Raw genomic sequence first — 25,639 nt, 5'->3', positions numbered from 1 at the left:
ATGTGAGTCACACAGCCTGAAGGGTCAATACGATTCCCAGCACCTCGGTGCACTACGGCTGAAAGGTCTTAGACAGCGACCTTTCCCCTGTGCAGCGGCTGCCCCAAGCTTTAGTGCGTCCCTCAGCACATAGTCCTGGGCGTTGGAATGTGCCAGTCTGCAACACTTGGTCAGGGACAACTCTTTGCGCTGGAAGACCAACAAGTTTCGGGCAGACCAAAGAGCGTCTTTCACTGAGTAGATGATCCTCCAGCTGCAGCTGATGTTTGTCTCGATGTGCGTCCCTGTCCCTGGGATCAGCCCGTAGAGCACAGAGTCCTGTGTCACAGAACTGCTCGGGATGAACCACGGCATAAACCACTGCATCTCTCTCCAGACCTTCTTTGCAAAGGCACAATCTACAAGGAGGTGAACAATGGTCTCTTCCCTACCACAGCCACCTCGAGGGCAACGTGCAGAGAGGGTGAGACTCCTGGTGTGTAGGAAGGAACTGACGGGGAGGACCTTTCTCACCACCCGTTAAGCTATGTCTTTGTGCTTGTTGGAAAGTTCTGGTGATGAGGTATTCTGCCAAATGACTTTGACAGTCTGCTCGGGGAACCATCCCACAGGATCCACCCTCTCCTTTTCCCTCAGGGCCTCTTGGACGTTACTGCCTGGTGGACTTGTGGTCAAAGTTGTTTCTCTGCATAAATCTTTCCACGAGGGACAGGTGGTACGGCACGGTCCAACTACCTGGAACGTTCTGCGGCAGCGTGGCCAGACCCATCCTTCGCAACACCGGGCACAGGTAGAACCTCAGCACATAGTGACACTTGGTGTTTGCGTACCGAGGGTCTACAGACAGCTTGATGCAGCCACACACAAAGGTGGCCATCAGGATGAGGGTGATGTTAAGCACATTTCTTCTAGAGGCTTGTACATCGCGTCCCTGCGAACACAATCCATTTTTGACCTCCAGATAAAGCGGAAGATGGCTCGAGTGATCGCCACCACGCAGGAGTGAGGAATGGGCCAGACCTGCGCCACGTACAGCAACAGCGAGAGTGCCTCACACCTGATGACCAGGTTCTTACCCGCAATGGAGAGGGAGCGTCGCTCCCACATGCCCAGTTTTCTTTCCACCATAGCCACTCGCTCCTTCCAGTTTCTAACGCATGCCCTGGTCCCTCCAAACCATATCCCCAACACCTTCAGGCAGTCTCACCTGGTGACGAACGGGACAAAGGATCGGTCAGCCTAGTTCCCAAAGAACATGGCCTCGCACTTGTCATGATTTACCTTGGCTCCCGAGGCCAGTTTGAACTGATCGCAGATGCTGATTAGTCTGCGCACCGACAGCGGATCCGAGCAGAAGATGGCGACATCGTCCATCTACAGGGAGGCTTTGACCTGAGTGCCTCCACTGCCTGGGATCGTCACTCCTCTTATGCCCTAATTCTTCCTGATGGACTCAGCAAAGGGTTCAGTGTAACATCCGAACAGGACAGGGGAGAGAGAGCAGCCCTGCCTGGCTCCAGATTTAATGGGAAAGCTATCTGATTCCCACCCATTGATTGAAACTGCGCTACTGATGTTAGTGTTGAGCAGTTGGATCCAATTGCAGATTCCCTCCCCAAACCCCATTTTGGAGATCACATCCACCATGTAGGTGTGCGATATTCTGTCAAAGGCCTTCTCCTGATCCAGGCTGATGAGGGAGGTGTCCACACCCCTGTCCTGCACATAGGCAATCGTATCCCTGAGCAGCGCGAGGCTGTCAGAGATCTTCCTGCCCGGCACAGTGCAGGTCTGGTCAGGGTGGATCACCAACGCTAGAGCAGACTTCACCCAATTGTCATTGACGTTGGACAGAATCTTATAATCCATATTCAACAGTGAGATGGGTCGCCAATTTCTAATTTCCTCCCCTTTCCACTTCCACTTGTAGATGAGGGTGTTGCCTTTCCTCATGGATTCTGACATGCTGCCGGCCAGGAGCATACTCTCGTACACTTCCAGCAGGTCTGGGCCCATCCAGTCCCACAGAGCCGAATACAACTCCAACGGCAAGGCGTCGCTTCCGGGAGTTTTACTCTTCTCGAAGGACTCAAGGGCCTTAGTCAGTTCGTCATGAGTTAGCGGTTTGTCCAGGCTCTCCCGTGTACTGTCGTCTAATACCTCTGTGATAGAGGACAGGAAGGACTGGGAGACCGTGCTGTCTGTGGGCTTCATCTCTTGGAGTTCCTCCTTGACATCAACCCCATCGACTGCAGCCGGAGCAGATTCTGCATGTTTCGCTGGAGTCAGGACATTTCCCTCTGTTCCTTTCTCGCTTTCTGGATGAGTACCTTCTTGATATCCTCCTTGATCGCTTCCCACCAGTGTGTCAGGGAATCAAAGAGTGTTTCACAGTTCCCCAGCCTTTGTAATCCTTCTTGAGTTCTCTGGGGTCAGCAGTTTCACGTTCAGCTTCCATGTCCCCCGGCCAAGCCTCTGGTCTTCCTGTAAGTGACATTTGACCGGTAGGAGGCAGTGGTCAGAGAAGAACACTGGCTTGATGTCCGTGGACCTGACTGTGAACGCTCGGGACACAAACAGGAAGTCTATCCTTGAGTGGGTGGACCACTCTGGCCGCGACCAGGTGTATCTCTGCTGCGCTTCATCTGCAGGGTTGCTGAAGACGTTGTGCAGCTTGCCATCCTTTACTATTTCCATCAGGGATCTGGACGTGGTGTCCAGTCTGCTGTCGGCCCTGCCAGATTGTCCAGCTCCATCGATGATGCGGCTGAAGTCACCGCCCAGAATGGCCAGCCTGGAAGTCGCCAGCAGAAGTGGGAGCTGCTGAAGGACAACCAGCCACTCGCTGTTTTGATCCGGGGCATACATGTTAATTAACTAGAGTGGCGCATTCTTGTACAATAATGTCCGCTACGAGGAGGGGCCCGCCCACCACCTCCTCAACCTCGGACATGGTGACATTGCCTCCCTGCAGCTGAATACCCAGGCCGGAGGAACGAGAGTCGTTTCCTCCCGACCAGAGGGATGCCCCTTGGGACCACCATCGTGCCCATTGCCTGTAGGAGCTGAGGTGCAGTATTGCACACTCCTGCAGAAACAACAGGTCAGCTTTGACCTTGGCAAGGTAATCCAAGGTTGCAACACATCGCGTAGCAGATTTAACGCTACACACGTTGATGGACTCAATCTTGATCCCCATTTTAATGCATTTTCTCACTTACCAGTCCTGTTGTTTTTGTCAGTTCCAGTCCTTTGGTTTGCTCCTACAAACCCATAGTGTTTGCAAATTGTCTCGCTTTTGACGGGCTGAGGAAACAGCCCAGAACCGCCCCGTTGGAAATGTTCCGCTCAGGTGACAACGGGGGGTTCGTGCAAGGAGCGAGGTTTGGATTGTTCTCTGCTGGAGAAATCTCTCTGATCCATTCCCCCTCAGGGGCGTTGCTGCTTCCCAGAGATGGGGTGCACTGACAGAACACTGACATCGGGAACACGGTAAATGATTTGCTGCAGGACCGATTAGTTTGTGGAGTTCAAGACGATGCCACAGAGCGCCTTTCACTCACCGAGGTAAACATCGTCTTTAAGCGTACCCAAGGAATCTCCCTCGCCATGGAAAGTGCAGTGAGAGACTGGCAGGCTTTGTACACATACAACATGGCGCTGTTCTTCATGTGGGGCAGGAACCTGCTGCTGAGTGTGGCGTGGAAACCAGACCCACAGCATCGAGGGGAGATGCAATGTCTGCTGTTAAAACCATGAAAAGTCCTTTATCAAAAGAAAGAATTCATCAGCGGCTCCAAGATTAAGTTGTTATAGATGTGGAGGTGACCATGTGCCAGACAGCTGTAAATTCAAGGAGGCAGAATGTCATTATTGCCATAAGAAGGGTCGAAACAGCCCACAAAGCATCAAACCAAGAAGATTGAATTAAAGAATACAGCAGAACCTGAAGCTGCTGACACCGATATCTATTCACTGTGTAATGTAACAGCTGTAAAAACCGAGCCTGTGTAATGTAACAGCTGTAAAAACCGAGCCTGTGTAATGTAACAGCTGTAAAAACCGAGCCTGTGTAAAGTAACAGCTGTAAAAACCGAGCCTGTGTAATGTAACAGCTGTAAAAACCGAGCCTGTATAAAGTAACAGCTGTAAAAACCGAGCCTGTGTAAAGTAACAGCTGTAAAAACTGAGCCTGTATAAAGTAACAGCTGTAAAAACTGAGCCTGTATAAAGTAACAGCTGTAAAAACCGAGCCTGTGTAAAGTAACAGCTGTAAAAACTGAGCCTGTATAATGTAACAGCTGTAAAAACTGAGCCTGTATAAAGTAACAGCTGTAAAAACTGAGCCTGTATAAAGTAACAGCTGTAAAACCCGATCCTGTGTAAAGTAACAGCTGTAAAACCCGATCCTGTATAAAGTAACAGCTGTAAAAACTGAGCCTGTATAAAGTAACAGCTGTAAAAACTGAGCCTGTATAAAGTAACAGCTGTAAAAACCGAGCCTGTGTAAAGTAACAGCTGTAAAAACCGAGCCTGTATAAAGTAACAGCTGTAAAAACTGAGCCTGTATAAAGTAACAGCTGTAAAAACTGAGCCTGTATAAAGTAACAGCTGTAAAACCCGATCCTGTGTAAAGTAACAGCTGTAAAACCCGATCCTGTATAAAGTAACAGCTGTAAAAACTGAGCCTGTATAAAGTAACAGCTGTAAAAACTGAGCCTGTATAAAGTAACAGCTGTAAAAACCGAGCCTGTGTAATGTAACAGCTGTAAAACCCGAGCCTGTGTAAAGTAACAGCTGTAAAACCCGATCCTGTATAAAGTAACAGCTGTAAAAACTGAGCCTGTATAAAGTAACAGCTGTAAAAACTGAGCCTGTATAATGTAACAGCTGTAAAAACCGAGCCTGTGTAATGTAACAGCTGTAAAAACCGAGCCTGTATAAAGTAACAGCTGTAAAAACCGAGCCTGTGTAATGTAACAGCTGTAAAAACCGAGCCTGTGTAATGTAACAGCTGTAAAAACCGAGCCTGTGTAATGTAACAGCTGTAAAAACCGAGCCTGTGTAATGTAACAGCTGTAAAAACCGAGCCTGTGTAATGTAACAGCTGTAAAAACCGAGCCTGTGTAATGTAACAGCTGTAAAAACCGAATCCATCACTGTCACAATCCAAGTTAATGAGAAGCCATTAATAATGGAGGTGGATATGGAGGCCTCAACTACAGTGGTGGGAGAGCACACTTTCAGATCCCTGACTAAAGGTAGAAAGTTAGTAAACCTGGAGCAGAGAACCGCTAAATTAAAGATATTGCACTGGAGAATCTATTCAGGTAAAGGGGATCGCCACAGCACCAGTGTCTTACAGGCAACAGACAGCCCAGCTGCCTGTGATAATAGTGACTGGAGAAGGACCCAGTCTGTTAGGCCGAGACTGGTTACAGAAGATCAAGCTTGACTGGTCTGAGATATTTCACCTGAAAACAGGAGTTCCTGAACTGCTAAGGAAATACGCCATGGTATTTTGGGATTAATCAGGGAAGTTAAAAGCCCACGATATATGTGGATCCACAGGTGACACCACGTTTCTTTAAGACCGGACCTGTGCCTTATGCATTGAAGGAGAAGGCGGATGCAGAACTGTGCCAGTTAGAAAAACTGGGCATCGCCCAAGCTGTCCAATTCTCAGAGTGGGCAGCACTCATAGTTCCAGTGGTTAAGCCTGACCAAACCATAGGAATTGGTGGGAAGTATAAGTTGACAGTGAATAAGGCAGCAAAACCAGACAACTGCCCCATTCCAAGGATAGACCAATTGTATGCAAAGCTGGCTGGAGGCAAGTCCTATACAATAGTGGATATGAGCCAACCATCCAACAATTAGAACTGGATAAATCATCGAGAGAATACATGAGTATTAACACACACACAGGTCTTTATCAAAGAACAAAGAAAAGTACAGCACAGGAACAGGCCCTTTGGCCCTCCAAGCCTGTGCCAATCATATTGCCCGTCAGCTAAAACATTTTGCACTTCCGGGGTCCGTATCCCTCTATTCCCATCCTATTCATGTATTTGTCAAGCTGCCTCTTAAACACCACTATCGTACCTGCTTCCACCACCTCCTCTGGCAGCGAATTCCAGACACTCACTACCCTTTGCGTAGAAAACTTGCCCCACACATCTCCTCTATAGTTTCCTCCTCTCACCTTAAATCTATGTCCCCTAGTAATTGACTCTTTCACCCAGGGAAAAAGCTTCTGACTATCTCCTCTGTCCATGCCACTCATAATTTTGTAAACTTCGATCAAGTCGCCCCTCAATCTCCGTCGCTCTAGTGAGAACAATCCGAGTTTCTCCAACCTCTCCTCATAGCTAATAACCTCCAGACCAGGCAGCATCCTGGTAAACCTCCTCTGCACCCTCTCCAACGCCTCCATATCCTTCTGGTAATGTGGTGACCAGAATTGCACGCAATATTCCAAGTGTGGCCTAACCAAGGTTCTATACAGCTGCAGCATGACTTTCCAGCTTTTATACTCAATACCCCTGCCGATGAAGGCAAGCATGCCATATGCCTTCCTGACTACCTTATCCACCTGCGTTGCCACTTTCAGTGACCTGTACACCCAGATCCCTCTGCCCGTTGATGCACTAATGGTTCTGCCATTTACTGTGTAATTCCTGCCTGTATTAGACCTTCCAAAATGCATTACCTCGCATTTGTCCGGATTAAACTCCATCTGCCATTTCTCCGCCCAAGTCTCCAACCGATCTATGTCCCGTTGTATCCTTTGACAATCCTCTTCACTATCTGCAACTCCTCCAACCTTGGTCTCGTCTGCAAACTTACTAATTAGTCCAGTTACATTTTCCTCCAAATCATTTATGTATACTACAAACAGCAATGGTCCCAGCACTGATCCCTGTGGAACTCCACTAGTCACAGCTCTCCATTCAGAAAAGCACCCTTCCACTGCTACCCTCTGTCTTCTATGTATATCAGTACAGGTCTTTATCAGCCCTGACAATATTCCGGCAATGCTACTGAAGACTTGTGCTTTAGTAATTGCCACGCCCCTAGCCAAGCTGTTCCAGTACAGCTACAACACTGACATCTACCCGGCTATGTGGAAAATTGCCCGGATTTGTCCTGTACACAAAAAGCAGGAAAAATCCCATCTGGCCAATTACCGCCCCATCAGCCTACTCTTGGTCATCAGTAAAGTGATGGAAGGGGTCATCAACAGTGTTGCCAAGCAGCACTTGCTTAGCAATAACCTGCTCACTGATGCCCAGTTTGGACTCCGCCAGGGTCACTCAGCTCCTGACCTCATTACAGCCTTGGTTCAAACACGGATAAAAGAGCTGAACTCCAGAGGTGAGGTGAGATTGACTGCCCTTGACATCAAGGCTGTTTTTGACTGAGTGTGGCATCAAGGAGCCCTAGCAAAACTGGAGTTAATGGGAATCGGGAGAAAACCTTCCACTGGTTGGAGGCGTACCTAGCACAAAGGAAAATGGTTGTGGTTGTTGGAGGTCAGTCATCTTGGTTCAGGACATCAGTGCAGGAGTTCCTCAGCGTCGTGTCCTCGGCACAACCATCTTCAGCTGCTTCATCAATGACCTTCCTTCCATCATAAGGTCAGAAGTGGGGATGTTTGCTGATGGTTGAAGATACTGAAGCAGTCCATGTCCAAATGCAGCAAGACCTGGACAATATCCAGGCTTGGGCTGACAAGTGGCAAGTAACATTGGTGCCAGACAAGTGTCAGGCAATGACCATCTCCAACAAGAGAGAATCCAACCATCGCCCCTTGACATTCAATGGCATTGCCATCACTGAATCCCCCACTATTAACATCCTGAGGGTGCCATTGACCAGAAACTGAACTGGACTAGCTGTATAAATACTGTGGCTACAAGAGCTGACCACAGGCTAGGAATCCTGTGGAGAGTAACTCACCACCTGACTCCCCGAAGCCTGTCCACCACCTACAAGGCACAAGTCAGGAATGTGATGGAATACTCCCCACTTGCCTGGATGAGTGCAGCTGCCACAACACTCAAAAAGCTCAACACCATCCAGGACAGAGCAGCGCGCTGATTGGCACCCCATCCACAAACATTCGCTCCCTCCACCACCAACGCTCAGTAACAGCAGTGTGTATCATTTACAAGATACACTGCGGGAACTCACCAAGGCTCCTTAGACAGCACCTTCCAAACCCATGACCACTACCATCTAGAAGGACAAGGGCAGCAGATACATGGGAACACCAGCGCCTGGAAGTCCCCCTCCAAATCACGCACCATCCTGATTTGGAAACATATCACCTTTCCTTCGCTGTCGCTGGGTCAAAATCCTGAAACTCCCACTCTAAAAACACTGTGGGTGTACCTACACTACATGGACTGCAGTGGTTCAAGAAGACCAGAGGCTTGGCCGAGGGGCATGGAAGCTGAACCTGCAACTGCTGACCCCAGAGAACATTGAGGAGCTCAAGAGGGATTACAAAGGTTGGAGAACCGTGAAACCCCTCTTTGAGTCCCTGATACACTGGTGGGAAGCGATCAAGGGAAACATCAAGAGGTTTTTCATCCTCAAAGGCACCCAGAAAGCTAGAAAGGAACAGAGGGAAATGTCCCGACTCCAGAAAAACATGCAGGATCTGCTCCGGCTGCAGTCGATGGGGGTCGATGTCAAGGAGGAACTCCAAGAGGTGAAGAGCCAGCAAGCCTCGCCCTTTGCCTCGGAGGCCTCCAAGATCATCTTCCGGTCCAGAGTCCGTTACATGGAGCAGGATGAGACGTGCTCACGTTTCTTCTTCCAAAAGGTACACTCTGTGATCAGCAGCCCGAAGGAAGAAGACGGCTCAGTAAAGTCATCGCCCTCCGACATTTTGAGGATCAGCAAATCCTTTTATTCCGGATTGTATGACGTGAAGCCCACGGACAGCACGGCCTCCCAGTCCTTCCTGTCCTCTATCACGGAGGTCTTAGACCACAGTACGCGGGAGAGCCTGGACAAACCGCTAATTCCTGATGAACTGACTAAGGCCCTTGAGTCCTTGGAGAAGAGTAAAACTCCCGGAAGCGACGGCTAGCCGGCGGAGTAGTATTCGGCTCTGTGGGACTTGATCGGCCCAGACCTGCTAGGAGTGTACGAGAGTATGCTCCTGGCCGGTAGTATGTCAGAATCCATGAGGAAAGGCATCATCACCCTCATCTACAAGCACAAGGGGGGAAGGGGAGGAAATTAGAAATTGGCGACCCATTTCACTGTTGAATGTGGACTATAAGATTCTGTCCAAGGTCATCGCCAATCGGGTCAAATCCGCTCTGGAATTGGTGATCCACCCTGACCAGACCTGCACTGTGCCGGGCAGGAAGATCTCTGACTGCCTCGCGCTGCTCAGGGATACGATTGCCTATGTGCAGGACAGGGGTGTGGACACCTGCCTCATCAGCTTGGATCAGGAGAAGGCCTTTGACAGATTATCGCACACCTACATGGTGGATGTGCTCTCCAAAATGGGGTTTGGGGAGGGAATTTGCAATTGGATCCAACTGCTCTACACTAACATTACTAGCGCACTCTCAATCAATGGGTGGGAATCTGATAGCTTTCCGATTAAATCTGGAGTCAGGCAGGGCTGTCCTCTCTCCCCTGTCCTGTTCGTGTGTTGCATAGTACCCTTTTCTGAGTCCATCAGGAAGGATCCGGGCATAAGAGGAGTGACGATCCCAGGCAGTGGAGGCACTCAGGTCAAAGCCTCCCTGTACATGGACGACGCCGCCGTCTTCTGCTCGGATCCGCTGTCGGTGCGCAGACTGATCCACATCTGCGACCAGTTCGAACTGGCCTCGGGTACCAAGGTAAATCGTGGCAAGAGTGAGGCCATGTTCTTTGGGAACTGGGCTGACCGATCCTTTGTCCCCTTCACTGTCAGGGCTGACGGCCTGAAGGTGCTGGGGATATGGTTCGGAGGGACCAGGGCATGCGTTAGAAACTGGAAGGAGCGAGTGTCTATGGTGAAAAGGAAACTGGGCATGTGGGAGCGAAGCTCCCTCTCCAGTGCGGGTAAGAACCTGGTCATCAGGTGTGAGGCACTCTCGCTGTTGCTGTACGTGGCGCAGGTCTAGCCCATTCCACTCTCCTGCGTGGTGGCGATCACTCGAGCCATCTTCCGCTTTATCTGGAGGTCAAAAATGGATCGTGTCCGCATGGACGCGATGTACAAGCCTCTAGATAAAGGGGGAAAAAACGTGCCCAACATCGCCCTCATACCGATGGCCACCTTTGTGTGGCTGCATCAAGCGGTGTGTAGTCCCTCAGTATACAAACACCAAGTGTCACTATGTGCTGAGGTTCTACCTGTCCCCGGTGTTGCGAAGGATGGGTCTGGCCACGCTGCCGCTGAACGCTCCAAGTAGTTGGACCGTGCCCTACCACCTGTCCCTGGTGGAAAAATTTATGCAGAAAAACACCTTTGACCACAAGTCCATCAGGCAGTGGTCAGCACGTAACGTCTTAGAGGCCCTGAGGGAAAAGGAGAGGGTGGATCCTGTGGGATGGTTCCCCGAGCAGACTGTCAAAGTCATTTGGCAGAATGCCTCATCGCCAGAACTTTCCAACAAGCACCAAGACGTAGCTTGGCTGGTGGTGAGAAAGGCCCTCCCCGTCAGATCCTTCCTACACGTCAGGAAGCTCACCCCCTCTGCACGTTGCCCTCGAGGTGGCTGTGGTGGGGAAGAGACCGTTGTTCACCTCCTTGTGGATTGTGCCTTTGCAAAGAAGGTCTAGAGAGAGATGCAGTGGTTTCTGTCGAGGTTCATCCCGAGCAGTTCTGTGACACAGGACTCTGTGCTCTACGGGCTGTTCCCAGGGACACACACCGAGACAAACATCAACTGCAGCTGGAGGATCATCAACTCGGTGAAAGACGCGCTTTGGTCTGCCCGAAACTTGTTGGTCTTCCAGCGCAAAGAGTTGTCCCCGACCGAGTGTTGCGGACTGGCACAATCCAAAGTCCAGGACTACGTGCTGAGGGACGCACTAAAGCTTGGGGCAGTTGCCGCAAAGGCGCAATGGGGAAGGGCCGCTGTCTAAGACCTTTCTACCACAGCGCACCGAGGGGCTGGGAACTGTTTAAATCCCCTCGGGCTGTACAGCTCAAAATGAAAGGCTGTAAATGATTGTAATATTGTTTGTACTGATGCACCTGGTGATACATTTTGTAAAAGTTGAACCGGATTGTACCCTTGTAATGGTGTTTTTGAAATGGTTTGGAATGTGGTTGAAGATATTTTATGAATAAAGTTTATTTTTGCAAAAAAAAAGTGTAGTAAAGGAACCACTTGAATATTGTATCTGGACTCCGAGTGTTGAAATTTTGTCCCAGAGTATTCCTCGGACCTTTCAATTGGTGCTGCGAGCAGGGCCCGAAGGATGCAGGACACCGACGGGGAAATGGGATGAGTCACAGTGTGAATTCATTTTTATTCATACTAAATCTGACTCCGTCCCGATCCAGGAAGTGTCAGGCACCCCGCGTATCAGAAACCTGGGCTCCAGGCAATAGTTCAAGGGGTGGTAAGGGTGGGGTAGTTTGCTTGTCTTATAGATTGTTATAATTACATCCGGTATTAGCCGCAAGTAACGAGTTCGGTCAGAAAGGATCCAGGGTAAGAACCGTACCGCTGACAACAACTATACCCCGACCGTCTTACCCAGAGATGGCCAGTGGTGACAAACTCGAGTGGGGACCAGAGGGATCCTTGACACAGCATTGAGCTGACAAAAATAAGAAATCGATAGGCAAAATGAGAAAGAACAATTGGAACCCATTTGACTCACCCGCTGATCAGAGAAAATGGTGGGATAATCAGAAAAAAGACAAAGATGATGAAGCCTGGATCCTAATGTTAAGACAACACATAGAGTTAAGTAAGAAAGTAAATCGAATGTTGGCCAACAAATCCCAAAATGAAGAGCTGGTTCAGGCAAAAAATCTCATGTCAGTTTCGGCAGCTTTACCACAGCCACCAGTAGCTGCACAATACGCAGATAATATAGATTGGAACGGGCTGGTGGAACAGGCGGCAGGATATGAGGAACAACGGGAAGCGGGTTGGGAATCACCACCACCATAACCCGTGGCCCCAATTAAGATAGAGCTTGTGCCCCCGGTGCCCGGACAACCAGGCAGACCAGGCACAGCAGCAAGCTGATTTCCGAGCCTTTAGAGCAGAAATGGCACAAGACTTAGGGCAAGCCCCATAAAACAAGAAAAGGGCGAGAGTGCCCATGAATATGGCAATCGGAAGTTTGAGGCATATTGTAACTACGGGGGTGTAGGTGCTGCGCTGAACCGAGACGATGTACAGTTTATGCAATTGTACAAGGATGGCCTTAGCCTGGCCCACCAGGCAATCCTAGACACCGGGCCCGGGCCCACCAGGCAATCCTAGACACCGGGCCCGGGCCCACCAGGCGATCCTAGACACCGGGCCCGGGCCCACCAGGCCATCCTAGACACTGGGCCCACCAGGCCATCCTAGACACCGGGCCCGGGCCCACCAGGCCATCCTAGACACCAGGCCCGGGCCCACCAGGCCATCCTAGACACCGGGCCCGGGCCCACCAGTCAATCCTAGACACCGGGCTAGTAGACAAGAACACATATGATCGAGGAAGATGGGCCACCGGGGTAGATAACCACATAGGGAAAACTAAGATAAAGGTGTCGGCAGTGAGGTTACAGACCCCACTGAAATGGTGGCCACTGCAGCAGCCGTTCCTAAACCCGAGGTGTGCTTTAATTGTAAAAACCCGAACATAAAATATTTACAGTGTTAGATGTAGCCAATGGATTTTGGTCGATACCACTGGACCAGGAATCCCAAGATAAATTCGCTTTCACAGTGGGAGGGAGACGGTGTACATGGGCGAGGCTCCCACAGGGATTCCACAACAGCCCCAACATCCTCCATCGGGTCACGAGTGAGAAGCTGAGTCCGTGCGACGTAGAGTCTAACAACAGTACAATCTTATAATATGCAGATGATATCCTAATAGCGTCAGAATCGGAAAGGGGCCACATCGGAGCTCTCCTGATAGTCATAAGGACACTGAAAAATGCTGGATTTAAGATAAACCCCTTTATGAGTTGCTGACCGGGAGGGCGATGCGCTTGCCAGAGGGCAGAGCCACCGGAAGTGAGGATATGGGACCCATCAGAGATAAAATTAAAAATGATATTAAGCAATTGGATGGACAGCTAAAGGAATTACAACAGGAAGTGAAGGACCAACAGGCTATCAGGGATTTAGAAGAGAGGACAAAAGGGGGACCCCCGTCACCACCGGCTGAGGTCGGAGACATGGTGTTTGTTCAAATCACCCCTAGCCAACCAGGTTTTGCCCCAAAATGGACTGGACCGTACGGAATTATTCACGTGCCTGCGCCGATATGAAGGGAAAAGCTAGGTGGAAACACTGGTCACAACTGAAAAGGTATGATGTAAGTAAGAAAGACTAAATTACCAGGCAGTGGGAGGAAAACGGGCAACGAGCAGTCCGTACTGTGTTAGCCAAGTGGTTTAGGATTCATTCCCGATCTGGAGGACTGGCCATCTGAAAGAGAAAAGGGGGAATCCTCAACTACGGGGAGGGTCACCGTGGGCTGTGCACAAGGAGGGACGTAAAGGAGAAAGCTACAGTGTGTGAGAGATACAGTGTGTGAGAGATTTTTCGCAATTTACCTTCACACCCCAGGAGAACAACAACTGGGGTCACTGTCCCGGGGAGGAAGACTTGGGAATGACAGATACCTGGCATTGGATCTTGAGGGCCAAACACGGAGAGTTGACTGCAACGGCGGACCCCCGGACCGACACCACCCTGCTATCACAGGACACGACGACACCACAGAGACTATCTTGCCCAGACATGACCCCTGGGCCACAGAATGGACTGGTACTGTATACGGACGATGAACTCTTGTATGATAATGTTAAACATGAAATTGTACAGGTAATTGTGAACCTGGCAGGTATGCAACTGCCTGAGTATTGCAGTAACCAAGCGCCCCTACGAAAACTGTACAAATTACTGAGTAAGGCTGTGATTAATCAGCCGGCCGACGCCACGGGTGCCACTAGATTCAGGGGACATCCTGCTTTCCACCGCCAGAAGAGAGAGTTAGTTAACAATGTACTGACAGGGGTGAACACAGGGACTTCCCTGGTAAACTCTCTCGACATTCAAGGAATCAACTCCGAGGTCACGAATCTTAAAGGGATCATGAGGCAGCTTGCTCATAAGAGTAGCGAGGGGTGGTGAAACGGCAGCGGCCCTAGGGGGCAAGAGTGTGGCATCTGTATTGGAAAGCGTACACGTTATAGAGACCCATGCTAAAGCCACCAGCCAATTAATAGAAAGGGAGGAACGACAAGAGGGCAGCACCTAAAAAAGCCAGCTTACGGCCAGTGGCTGATCGGGCAATTAAGACAAAATCTGGGCCAGATCCAAAGTGGGGAGGTACCGGGCTGGATCAACAGTGCCCGGTTGTGGGGGATGGCCAAGAACCCAGGCGTCATCGACGCATGTACATTGAAAGGAGTGACCAGGGTGTATGCGGTGATTCAGAAGTGCACCTCAAACCAAATGAACGTGTTAGGTATGGGCAATCCCCTCAGTCACAGCAGACACGGGCCCACACCCTCAGTACCGAGTGGAGAACATTGGGTTAATCCGAGACAATGACTCCCTCCGGTACTACCCCATAGATATGCATGCCATACGCAAGAATGAGGGCATACACAGGGTATCACTGAGCGGCTGCAGATGGAAAGGTAGCCTCACAATTTGCTCCCATCCAGTTGGAACGGGGGGGGGGTGCTGGACAAATGCGGGTACAACCGAACGGAGGGTTGTATATTAGAAATTACCCACAGAGAAAACCATCACACCCGCTCAGGATACAAGGGAACCCCGGCTCCCAGTTACTATCAGACACAGCGTGAATAATGTACGTCCAACAAAGGGGTCAGGTCTCAGTCAACGCCTCCGACACACTCCACCATGCCCTGGAACACTATGAGGAACCTAAGCAGGCCCCAATTCCCCACCTTCCCGAAAGTCTGACAAAGTTTAACGGTGACTTACGAAAGGTGAGGAATCAGCATTACGTGTTACAGGCGGTGTTTAAAAGGCTAATCAATGATACGGAAGAGCACTTGAGAGATCCGACGGTGGGAGCAAGTGTGGGAATGGGGGCTGAATGTGGACATACACCCCTGGATAAGAATAAGCTCTCATATACTCGTCGCAGTGCAGCTAGTGTTAGCATTGTTTAACTCTAATTCTTTCAATGTCTTCTCCAGACAATCCAAAAAGTACCAGGGGACCATGAGTGGCGTACTGAGAGGCTGCAAGGAGACATTTGCGTTACATTATGGGACCAGCAACACTCACACACACACAGATTACACAATCCACACTGACATCACTAAAAACCACAGACGGAATCTCAGTAACAATCCACATGCTTTGCACAGTCTTGTGTTGGGGGTTTAGTGTTTGATATTTCAAACTGCAGTGACATTCCCGACAAGATGAGTTAAAGTTTTAACATTAACCAGAAAATGGCTGAAACATTGTTTTCCTGGGGTGAACACATCAAAGGACAGGAAGAATCAGAAAGTTGTCCTGCCCTGGGATTAACATATCAATGGACAGGCCTCCTGGGGAGCAGATTGAGAGACATCCCAACATGCCAGGGGTGGAGTCTGCAAACTGCTCGTTCAGGATATACCTGGCTAGGAACCCAATCCGAAAACCGCCTCCAGAGTGCGGAGCTAGTCCCCACTCTGGCTTAATGTGCGTGTGTGTTCCCTCTGTCTCAATCTGCTTTATAACTCTTTGACTTGTTTGTATTTGGATGTTGCTGAGTTGTAACTGAGAGTGATTCATTGGCTCTTGCGTTATTTTGTTTGAAAATGTTCTTTGCTCTCTGTTTTCATGGAATTAATTTTCTCCCCCACCCCTCAAAGAATTTTTATTTTGAAACCTGCAATCTGAAGATCCAGAATGGGACAAGGACTCTTCTTCTTCAGGAGTTTCCTGAGACCTTCTCCAAGGCCGTGCTCCATGGGCCCACGTGAGTTTGTGTCCGTTTCTTACCCCGAGATTTCAATTCCTCTCCGGGACCCTGGTTTTCGGTGGCTCCGGTTAACCAGTTCCTGTTGGACTGTGGGCCTGGAGTTTCAAAAAGAAAATCTTGGGGTTAAAGTAGCCTAGCCTTGCAATCTAAAACTTACATGTTAGCCTCCAGTGTGTGAGGAACAGGAGCCCCACAAGAGGAAATGAAAAGTCCTAAAGTGAAGCTGCCTAAAATCTTGTTATAATTCAGGGATAATGCGTGTAATTTGGGCTGCGCGATCATTCTGACGGTTAAACGGGATTCCCGGTGGTCATTTTACTGAGGGTTTAGGTTTCTATCTGCCTTTCTCCAGTTTTCTTTCTGTTTATTTCTTCGCTTTGCGCTATTTAAGCCTTCAAGGAATAATCACAGGTGAATTGATGGACCCACAGCAGGGGAAGTGAGCTGCAGAAGGGGCAGGGAAAGACTTTACACATGGGGAGAGGAGGCAGGAGTTTCAGAAGGTAGGAGTCACACAGGGGGCTGATTAAGGGGGAGATTATACAGAGGAGGTGGGAGGCTGCTGTTCGTTTCGGAGGGGGGTAATTTGAATGAACATGGGGACAGGGTGCTTGTTCATGTTTGAAATAGTGAGGGGTCGCTGCTACATGTTTAAAATGGTGAATGCATATGAGTTAATAGCTGACTGATATGAGTTTGTATTTATACAGACGTCCAGAGAGATAGGGGGTGGGGCGGTGCTGGGAGTGTGGGGACTGTTGTGATGGTGGGTTGGGTGTTAGATGGGGGTTGTTTGAGAGAGATTTTTGAGTGGGCAAACGCGGGGTTAAAAATGGCGCGAGTAATTTGGCGGCCACAAAACAAACGGTCTGGCGAAAATGATGCAGAGATGGAATAATTGCCGGCTGATAATGACAGGGAGGAAAAGAATGGGGGTTGGATAATATTTGCGAGGAGGAAAGAAAAAACTAAATAACCAGTCCAGTATAGATTTTGAAGAGCACACATTGGGGGTTATATATTTCTTTTTTCAGAAAAGGTTGCTGACAGGAAATAGAAGAGAAAATGAAAGATATGATGAAATCTATTTTTTGAATTGTGAATCAGGGGAGAGCGCGAACGCAGTCCCCCACTACCACAAATTTTGCAGTCGAGTATCCCGCATTTGGGGACATCGCAGGCGTTAGCACACCCGAAGTGCAATGGGCTAGCCTCGTCCTGGGAGAACCTTTTTTTTCTTTTTTTTGCAAAAATATACTTTATTCATAAAATATCTTCAATCACATTCCAAACCATTTCAATAACAACATTACAAGGGTACAATCCAGGTTAAACTTTTACAAAATGTATCACCAGGTGCATCAGTACAAACAATATTACAATCATTTACAGCCTTTCATTTTGAGCTGTACAGCCCGAGGGGATTTAAACAGTTCCCAGTCCCTCGGTGCGCTGTGGTAGAAAGGTCTTAGACAGCGACCCTTCCCCATTGCGCCTTTGCGGCAGCTGCTCCAAGATTTAGTGCATCCCACAACACGTAGTCCTGGACTTTGGATTGTGCCAGTCCGCAACAATCGGTTGGGGACAACTCTTTGTGCTGGAAGACCAACAAGTTTCGGGCAGACCAAAGCGCCTCTTTCACCGAGTTGATGATCCTCCAGCTGCAGTTGATGTTTGTCTCGGTGTGTGTCCCTGGGAACAGCCCGTAGAGCACAGAGTCCCGTGTCACAGAACTGCTCGGGATGAACCTCAACAGCAACCACTGCATCTCTCTCCAGACTTTCTTTGCAAAGGCACAATCCACAAGGAGGTGAACAACGGTCTCTTCCCCACCACAGCCACCTCGAGGGCAACGTGCAGAGGGGGTGAGACTCCTGACGTGTAGGAAGGATCTGACGGGGAGGGCCTTTCTCACCACCAGCCAAGCTACGTCTTGGTGCTTGTTGGAAAGTTCTGGCGATGAGGCATTCTGCCAAATGACTTTGACAGTCTGCTCGGGGAACCATCCCACAGGGTCCACCCTCTCCTTTTCCCTCAGGGCCTCTAGGACGTTACGTGCTGACCACTGCCTGATGGACTTGTGGTCAAAGGTGTTTTTCTGCATAAATTTTTCCACCAGGGACAGGTGGTACGGCACGGTCCAACTACTTGGAGCGTTCAGCGGCAGCGTGGCCAGACCCATCCTTCGCAACACCGGGGACAGGTAGAACCTCAGCACGTAGTGACACTTGGTGTTTGCGTACTGAGAGTCTATGCACCGCTTGACGCAGCCACACACAAAGGTGGCCATCAGTATGAGGGCGATGTTGGGCACGGTTTTTCCCCCTTTATCTAGAGGCTTGTACATCGCGTCTCTGCGGACACGATCCATTTTTGACCTCCAGATAAAGCGGAAGATGGCTCGTGTGATCACCACCACGCAGGAGTGTGGAATGGGCCAGACCTGCGCCACGTACAGCAACAGCGAGAGTGCCTCACACCTGATGACCAGGTTCTTACCCGCAATGGAGAGGGAGCGTCGCTCCCACATGCCCAGTTTCCTTTTCACCATAGACACTCGCTCCTTCCAGTTTCTAACGCATGCCCCGGTCCCTCCGAACCATATCCCCAGCACCTTCAGGCCGTCAGCCCTGACAGTGAAGGGGACAAATGATCGGTCAGCCCACTTCCCAAAGAACATGGCCTCGCTCTTCCCACGATTTACCTTGGCTCCCAAGGCCAGTTCGAACTGGTAGCGGATGTGGATCAGTCTGCGCACCGACAGCGGATCCGAGCAGAAGACGGCGACGTCGTCCATGTACAGGGAGGCTTTTACCTGAATGCCTCCACTGCCTGGGATCGTCACTCCTCTTATGCCCGGATCCTTCCTGATGGACTCGGCAAAGGGTTCTATGCAACACACGAAAAGAACAGGCGAGAGAGGACAGCCCTGCCTGACTCCAGATTTAATCGGAAAGCTATCTGTTTCCCACCCGTTGATTGAGACTGCGCTACTGATGTTAGTGTAGAGCAGTTGGATCCAATTTCGAATTCCCTCCCCAAACCCCATTTTGGAGCGCACATCTACCATGTAGGTGTGCGATATTCTGTCAAAGGCCTTCTCCTGATCCAAGCTGATGAGGCAGGTATCCACCCCCCTGTCCTGTACATAGGCAATCGTATCCCTGAGCAGCGCCAGGCTGTCAGAGATCTTCCTGCCTGGCACAGAGCAGGTCTGGTCAGGGTGAATCACCAATTCCAGAGCGGATTTGACCCGGTTGGCGATGACCTTGGACAGAATCTTATAGTCCACATTCAACAGTGAAATGGGTCGCCAATTTCTAATTTCCTCCCTTTCCCCCTTGTGCTTGTAGATGAGGGTGATGATGCCTTTCCTCATGGATTCTGACATGCTGCCGGCCAGGAGCATACTCTCGTACACTTCTAGCAGGTCTGGGCCGATCAAGTCCCACAGAGCCGAATACAACTCCGCCGGCAGGCCGTCGCTTCCGGGGGTTTTACTCTTCTCGAAGGACTCGAGGGCCTTAGTCAGTTCGTCAGGAGTTAGCGGTTTGTCTAGGCTCTCCCGCGTACTGTGGTCTAGGACCTCCGTGATAGAGGACAGGAAGGACTGGGAGGCCGTGCTGTCCGTGGGCTTCACGTCATACAGTCCGGCATAAAAGGATTTGCTGATCCTCAGAATGTCGGACCGTGATGACTTTACTGAGCCGTCTTCTTCCTTCAGGCTGCTGATCACAGAGCGCTCTCTGTGTACCTTTTGGAAGAAGAAACGTGAGCACGTCTCATCCTGCTCCACGGAGCGGACTCTGGAACGGAAGATGATCTTGGAGGCCTCCGAGGCAAAGTGCGAGGCTTGCTGGCCCTTCACCTCTTGGAGCTCCTCCTTGACATCGACCCCCATCGACCGCAGCCGGAGCAGATTCTGCATCTTTTCCTGGAGTCGGGACATTTCCCTCTGTTCCTTTCTAGCTTTCTGGGTGCCTTTGAGGATGAAAAACCTCTTGATGCTTCCCTTGATCACTTCCCACCAGTGTGTCAGGGACTCAAAGAGGGGTTTCACGGTTCTCCAACCTTTGTAATCCCTCTTGAGCTCCTCAATGTTCTCTGGGGTCAGCAGTTGCACATTTAGCTTCCATGCCCCCCTGCCCACCCTCAGGTCTTCCTCCAAGTGGCAGTCCGCCAGTAGGAGGCAGTGGTCAGAGAAGAACACCGGCTTGACCTCGGTGGATCTGACTGTGAATGCACGGGACACAAACAGGAAGTCTATCCTGGAACGAATGGACCCGTCTGGCCGCGACCAGGTGTATCTACGCTGCGCTCCGTCTGCAGGGTTGCTGAAGACGTCGTGCAGCTTGGCGTCCTTAACTGTTTCCATCAGGGATCTGGACGTAGCGTCCAATCTGCTTCCGGCCCTGCCGGATCGTCCAGCCGCATCGATGATGCAGTTGAAGTCCCCGCCCAGAATGACCGGCCTGGAGGTCGCCAGCAGCAGTGGGAGCTGCTGAAAAACCTCCAGCCGCTCAGCCCCTTGTGCCGGGCCGTACACGTTAATTAACCGGAGTGGAGCGTTCTTGTACATTACGTCTGCTACCAGGAGTCGCCCGCCCACCACCTCCTTGACCTCGGAGACGGTGAAGTTGCCTCCCCGCAGCAGAATACCCAGGCCGGAGGAACGAGAGTCGTTTCCGCCCGACCAGATCGATGGCCCGTGGGACCACCATCGTGACCATTGCCTGTAGGAGCTGAGGTGCGGTATCGCACACTCCTGCAGAAACAACAGGTCAGCTTTGACCTTGGCTAGGTAGTCCAAGGTCGCAACACATCGCGTAGTAGATTTAATGCTACGCACATTTATGGATACAATCTTTAAACCCATATTAAAGCATTTATTCTCCTACCAAACCCACTGTCTCTGAGAGTCCCAGACCTTTAGTCTGCTCCTTCATACCCGTAGTGAGCTCAAATTCCTTCACTTTGGATGGGCTGAGGTAGATCTCCTTGGCCGTGTTCTGCTCCAGTGGCATCTGGAGGTTCACGTAGTGAGCGGATTTTGAGATGACCTTTGCTGGAGAAGCTTCTCCAAAACTCACCCCCTCTGGGGGGTTGCTGTTCCCGGCTTCCTGGAGCTGGGGTGCGATGATTGCCTCACTGCTCCCAGATTCCAGGGGCTGTGGTGCACTGGCCTCCTCAGGTTGCAGGCAAAGTTGGGGTGCGTTGGTCTCCTTGTTGTCTCCAATTTTCTGGAGCTCGGGTGTCTCGTCCTCCAACGCCCTGGAGCTTTGCCGCCTCTTCTGTCGGTGCCGCTCTGGCACTTCCTCATCCGAAGAGCTGCTGCCCTTGTCATCCGTGTCGGATGGGAGACGCCTCTTGCCGCTTCTCTGGGAAACGCCTTTGCTTCTTCTTCGCTCCCTCTTACTTTTCTTGTTCTTCACCGTCCGCCACTCCCCCTGCTGCTTTTCCACTGCTGCCTCCTCCTCCATTGATTCGCTGTCCTGAGGACTGGAAGGTTCAGGGGGTGGTGCTGTTGATTGGCTCTCTGTTGCCTCAATCTCTTTCTCCACCTTGTCTCTCTCTGTGTCCTCCTTTGTCCCGTTGAGCTCCCTGGGGGCCTTGGTGGTTGGAGTGACACGGAACATTTCTTCTGCTTCCCCGTGGTCGGCTTTGGCTGCCTGTGCGTAAGTACGGCAGCGTTTGGGGCAGGTCCTGTAGAGGTGACTTGCCTCGCCACACAGGTTGCAGCACTTGGCCTGTTTGCAGTCTTTTGTCTGGTGCCCTTCCTGTTTGCAGATCTTGCAGAGGGAGGCGCTGCAGTTGGCCGCCACATGACCAGCCTTGCCGCATGAGCGACAATGCTTGGGTTGCCCAGCGTAGACCAGGTAGCCACGGTTTCCCCCGATAGCGAAACTGGAAGGAGGGTGGAAAATGGCTCCCTTACCATCGGTCTTTAGCGTGACCTTAAACAGGCGTTTGCCTGTCCAGATCCCCAAGTCGTCTCGAATCTCGGTGCCGCTCCCCACCTTATCGAAGTACCTGGTGAGGAAGGTGACCACGTCGGCGACAGGGACGAAGGGGTTGTACACATGCACCATCACCTCACGTTCCCGTTGCAACGGCAGAGAAAAGTGCGGCTCCGCCGTCAGGATCTTCATCTCCGGCAGGTCTCTCTTCTCCTCGAACACCCTCAGGAGCCGGACGCAGTCTGCCACTTGCTTGAACGTCACGTCGAAATAACCACCTTTGCGGGAGTCGTGCAGGGTGAAGATCTCCGTAGCTTGGAAGCCGCACGCCTTCAACAGGATCCTCCTGGTGAAGAAGCCCCGATCAATAGGTGATCCTCCTTCGTCGCTGTGGTTCACCGTGACTCGGACGGTGATAGGTAACCCACGGTATGGATTTCGATTGCGATTGGTTATAGCCCTTCCATCCCGACCTTGCCTTGGTAGGACCATGGTGTCGCCCCTGCAACACTTGATCTTAGCCAAAAGGCCGAGAAGCGATTCCATTTGCCTTCCTTGTTACCTGCTGTACCTGCATACTAGCTTTCAGCGATTCGTGCGCGAGGACACCCAGATCCCTCTGTGCTGAAGCATTTCTGAAGTTTCTCTCCATTTGAATAATAAGTCGCCTTTTTATTCTTCTGACCAAAATGGATAACCGCACACTTATTAAACTTATTTAACTTAGTTAAACTCCATCTGCCAAATTTTGGCCCATTCACCTAACCTGTCCATATCCATTTGTAAATTTCTTATTTCTTCATTGCAACTTACTTTCCCACCTATTTTGGTGTCATCTGCAAATTTAGCTATAGTACCTTCTACTCCTGAATCCAAGTAAATAGTTGGGGCCCGAGGACCGAACCCTGTGGCACCCCACTAGTTACAGCTTGGCATCCACAAAAGACCCATTTATCTTGACTCTCTGCTTTCTGTTGGTTAGCCAATCCTCTATCCAAGCTAATATATTACCCTTAGCTGCGTGTGATCTTATCTTGTGTATTAATCTTTTGTGCGGCACCTTATCAAATGCCTTCTGGAAGTCCAGACATACTACATCTACAGGATCCCCGTTATCCACTTTGCTTGTCACATCTTCAAAGAACTCTAGCAAATTAGTCAAACACGATTTACTCTTCGTAAAGCCATGCCGACTCTGACGGATTGCATTTTGACTTGCATTTTAGGAAGGTAGTGGAGGCATTGGAGAGAGTGCAGAAGAGGTTTACGAGTTTGGTTCCAGGGGCGAGGAAGTTGAGTTATGAAGTAAGATTGGAGAAGTTGGGACTGTATTCCTTGGGGAAAAGAAGTCTGAGAGGAGACTTGATAGAGGTATTGAAAATCATGAGGGGTCTGGAGAGAGTAGATAGGGAGAAACTGTTTGCACCGGGGCAAGGATCGAGAAGGAGAGGGCACAGGTTTAAAGTAACTGGCAAAAGAAGCAAAAGCGATAGGAGCAGCGAGCGGTCAGGGTCTGGAATGCACCACCTGATAGCGCGGCGGAGGCAGGTTCAATTGAAGAGGGAATGAGATGATTATTTGAAAAGAAAGCATGTGCCGGGTTACGTGGAGAAGGCAGGAGAAAGGCACGAGGTGAAATGTTCACCGGGAGAGCTGGTGCAGGCACGACGGGCGGAATGGGCTCCTTGTGCAATGTAAGGATTGTGTGAATGTGGATGTAGAGGTTTCGGAGTAGCTGTGTAAAGTGTGTGAGCTTTGAGGTGTGAGTTTTGATTGTTGCTGTGTCAGCAGCAGCAGCGGCAGCGGCAGCAGAGAGCTGGTTTAAAATGTTGTGAGGCGAAAGGTGCAGCTGAGAGAGTGTTTGAGAGGTGTATTTGCAAGTGAAAGCTGTTTTTGTATAAGTGAGGTAGAGTGTTTGTGAGATGAGAGTGCTGTCTGTGAGTGTTGGGTGAGCGTGCGTGTTTTTTGTGTGTAGCTGCTGCGGGTGAGTGAGTGAGAGAGAGAGAGAGAGAGAGAGAGAAAGAAAGAAAGTTGGATAAAAACAAAAAGCTAAAAGCTACTGCGGATGCTGGAAATCCAAAACAAAATAAAAACAGAATTACCTGGAAAAACTCAGCAAGTCTGGCAGCATCGGCGGAGAAGAAACCAGTCAACGTTTCGAGCCCTCATGGCCCTTCAGCAGAACTGAAGCATAGTTTCAACAAGGGAGAAATATAAATTGGTTTAAGGTGGGTGGGGGGGGGAAGAGACACATTGAGGGTGTAGTGTGAGCAGATAATCAAAAGATGTCAGAGACAAAAGGGTCAAAGAGGTGTTGAAGGTGGTGGTCTTTGTCTGAGAAAAGTGCTAATTAAGAATGCAAGACAGGATATTCAAAGTACAGCTCTAGTGGGGGTGGGGTGGAAAGACTAAAGACCTTTAGTCTTTCCACCCCACCCCCACTAGAGCTGTACTTTGAATATCCTGTCTTGCATTCTTAATTAGCACTTTTCTCAGACAAAGACCACCACCTTCAACACCTCTTTGACCCTTTTGTCTCTGACATCTTTTGATTATCTGCTCACACCACACCCTCAATGTGTCTCTTCCCCCCCACCCACCTTAAACCAATTTATATTTCTCCCTTGTTGAAACTATGCTTCAGTTCTGCTGAAGGGCCATGAGGGCTCGAAACGTTGACTGATTTCTTCTCCGCCGATGCTGCCAGACTTGCTGAGTTTTTCCAAAGAAAGTTGGATTTTGGAACATGTACATGTTGAGAAGTAAAGAAAGCAGATGTTTGTAAGAAAACTATTTTTAGCATTGAAAATCCCCTGGAAAGGGGAGGGTGCACCGTTCCCAGAGATACTGCAATACCGGGTCGATGCGTGGAGTGGACGGAGCAAGCCCCTATTCCATCTCCCTGCTCCAAAAATCAATTTAATATATGGTCCCCAGATAAGGGACGTATCAGATATTAAACTGATAAGAACAGATTTTTTTTTTTTTTTTTTTTTTTTTTGTAAAAATATACTTTATTCATAAAAATCTTCAATCACATTCAAAACCATTTCAAAAACAACATTACAAGGGTACAATCCAGGTTAAACTTTTACAAAATGTATCACCAGGTGCATCAGTACAAACAATATTACAGTCATTTACAGCCTTTCATTTTGATCTGTACAGCCCGAGGGGCTCTAAACAGTTCCCAGTCTCTCGGTGCGCTGTGGTAGAAAGGTCTTAGACAGCGACCCTTCCCCATTGCGCCTTTGCGGCAGCTGCCCCAAGCTTTAGTGCGTCCCTCAGCACGTAGTCCTGGACTTTGGATTGTGCCAGTCCGCAACAATCGGTCGGGGACAACTCTTTGTGCTGGAAGACCAACAAGTTTCGGGCAGACCAAAGCGCGTCTTTCACCGAGTTGATGATCCTCCAGCTGCAGTTGATGTTTGTCTCGGTGTGTGTCCCTGGGAACAGCCCGTAGAGCACAGAGTCCTGTGTCACAGAACTGCTCGGGATGAACCTCGACAGCAACCACT

General features: G+C 50.1%; 1 non-coding gene and 1 pseudogene across 1 annotated transcript; both read right to left on the bottom strand.

Moving 5' to 3' along the window:
- Nucleotides 1-17,268: 17,268 nt before the first annotated feature.
- Nucleotides 17,269-17,420, bottom strand: LOC144669237 (U1 spliceosomal RNA; annotated as a pseudogene).
- Nucleotides 17,421-24,943: 7,523 nt separating this feature from the next.
- LOC144669050 (U2 spliceosomal RNA) lies at nt 24,944-25,132 on the bottom strand. Its single transcript, XR_013573590.1, has one exon. It is a non-coding gene; the product is annotated as a U2 spliceosomal RNA (small nuclear RNA).
- Between the last annotated feature and the right edge of the window lie 507 nt (nt 25,133-25,639).

This window comes from Cetorhinus maximus, chromosome 28 (assembly GCF_964194155.1).
Source record: "Cetorhinus maximus chromosome 28, sCetMax3.hap1.1, whole genome shotgun sequence".
Taxonomy (NCBI): domain Eukaryota; kingdom Metazoa; phylum Chordata; class Chondrichthyes; order Lamniformes; family Cetorhinidae; genus Cetorhinus; species Cetorhinus maximus.
This window is presented reverse-complemented; position numbering and strand designations above follow the sequence as displayed.